The sequence below is a fragment of the Tachyglossus aculeatus genome, chromosome 1, assembly GCF_015852505.1.
Source record: "Tachyglossus aculeatus isolate mTacAcu1 chromosome 1, mTacAcu1.pri, whole genome shotgun sequence".
Classification (NCBI taxonomy): domain Eukaryota; kingdom Metazoa; phylum Chordata; class Mammalia; order Monotremata; family Tachyglossidae; genus Tachyglossus; species Tachyglossus aculeatus.
In genome coordinates this window covers 127,914,245-127,916,628 of record NC_052066.1, presented here as the reverse complement: position 1 = coordinate 127,916,628, position 2,384 = coordinate 127,914,245, and the positions used below count along the sequence as shown (strand labels likewise).

General features: G+C 39.7%; 1 non-coding gene across 1 annotated transcript; it reads left to right on the top strand.

The window, feature by feature from the left end:
- Nucleotides 1-1,883: 1,883 nt before the first annotated feature.
- LOC119935519 lies at nucleotides 1,884-2,021 on the top strand. Its single transcript, XR_005453366.1, has one exon. It is a non-coding gene; the product is annotated as a small nucleolar RNA SNORA7 (small nucleolar RNA).
- Nucleotides 2,022-2,384: the final 363 nt, after the last annotated feature.

Sequence of the window (2,384 nt, the reverse complement as noted above, 5' to 3'; positions counted from 1 at the left end):
AGGGAGCACACAACTTGGGAGAATTCAACAGGAGTTCTTTGCTTTACACCAGTAAGCACTAAGTGAAAAGCACTGATTCAGTATTGGATTTAGCATTTGAAAATTCCAAGTGACTTTACCCTAGGGTGGCAATGAAAACTCCCCCAAACTGGGTAAAGAGATACATGTGACAGCATGGGGATTATGTCAAGAATGAAAGTAATGTGAAGGTGTCACTAGGGCCATTTTGAGGAATTATGCAAATTTTGATGATCCTAGAGCTTTTCTCTATAGAAAGCTCTAAACACCTCCCCTGCTTACAACTTACTCCAGAGCCTTTGTGTTCTCAAGGCAGAATTGTGTAAACTCTGCCACATCAAGCCATGGAACTCAGCAGCAGCCACAGAGGCTTGGTGCTGACATTTTTAAAAAGACAAAAAAAGCAATCAGTTCCTTAATGACAAAGTACAGGGATCAGGCCAGTTGGAGGAAATAGGACCCTTAACCAGCACTTCAGAGGAAAAATTATGGACTGATCTATGAGCCAGACAATGGCATACCTGCTCAGCAATTTACAATACTTAGCCTAGAAACTGCTATGAAACTTGCCTAAAATTTATAAAAATCAGACTGCCTGATACGCAGAAAGCCAGCAGTCTATTAAGAAAAGGGTAATAAACTTCACAGAAAAGCCGGCCATTGAAACTTAAGATCTAATGTACCACCACGGGGAAGCAGAGTAAGAGGTCTTAAGGATTTCACCTAAGATTGATTCCTGCAGTGATACTAACTATTCAGGTTATGAAATTCCTCCAAATTCAAAGATCTTCTCACCAGGTTGTTGAAGAGTTGGTACTATTAGCGCCATACCATTTGTAAACAATTCTTACAATCTGGAACTACCTGCCTAGTGTTAATATATTAAGAAAGGAACTAATTGCACTTCCCTTTTTGTTTTTAAGGAAAACATGAAATACTTAAAATCCACATTCCATAATGATGTTTTACATTCTATTTAATCTACTGCATAATTTCTGATAGGTTACTTACAAGAGCTAGGAGACTCAAAATATGTACGCTTATTAATAGATCTTTAAAAATGATTTATCCCACATCATATATTACGTTAATTGTGGCTAAGACCTTGAAACCAAAATGTATTTTACTATTTCAAAATTATTTCAATCAACCACTGAGCTCTACCTTCAGCATTTACCATGACAGGACAGTGGACATTAAACATAAGCACATGGTAAGACATAGATATATTTTGGAAAAGGTTAGAAACTTTGGGACTTGAGAGCAGGGTCTTTTCCTCCAAATTAAGATTTCTGCCACCAAATAGAAGGCTGTTAAAAATTGCAATAGATATGTCCAAACAGGGTCCTTAGCATAGGCACAAAGATGGAGGTGGATCAAGACCACAAAAAGCTTGCTAGGAAATGTGAAATAGATATGGGGTTGCTAAACTCCAAATGACAAAGCCTCATTTCCTCTTTTCCCACTCCCATGTCAACCATGCAAATGAATTCGCTCCCTTTATTCACCAGTTCTTCAGTCCCACAGAACTTATGTATACATCCATAACTTATTTATGTTTATGTCTGTCTCCCACTCTAAACTGTAAGCTTGTTCATTCATTCATTCAATCGTATTTATTGAGCACTTACGTGTTGTGGGCAGAGAACATATTCTATTGCCTCTATTACATTGTACTCTTCCAAGAGCTTAGTACAGCAAGTGCTCAGCAAGTACAGTTGATTGATTGGTCTGTGTGGTGGAGATTAGCACAGGCTCTTACTTTTCCCACTGTTCATTCTTCAAAGAAATCACATCAACTTCCCTGTACTCCTGTGTTATCTCAGCCTCCATTATCACTTTGTCCCTTGCTAGATTCTCCTATTTCCCTCTCAGGATCGCACCTGGAGAATTTCCAGTACTCTACAAGTCTCAGCTACAGGAGGGAGAGTCAAGCAGAGGCATATCCATTCCATTCCCAGCTTGAGCAGTGGCTAGCAAGTAGAAGGCAATCTGCTACAAGTCAAAACTCACCTGTGCTGGGCAGCAGCAGCATGGGAGAGAGTTCAAGGCATAGACTCAAGTTTACTGCAAGGAATAAGGCAGTGGTAAACCATTTTTTTTTTACGAAGGAAACTCTATGGATACACTACCAGAATTATTGCAGTTGGAAGTGGGGTGTTGTGGGAGAGATGTCCATGGAGTCTCGATGAGTCGGAGACAACTTGCCAGCATAAGAAAAGACAAGACTCTCCTACTAGTCTCTCCTCCTGGGTTTGTAAAATAACTGTTCCTCATCATACCTTCCTACTCAGAAGTCTGACAATATGTACCCTGATGATCAAAAGCATGTGAAATGTGAAAATGATAGACCCTCCTAATGGGTG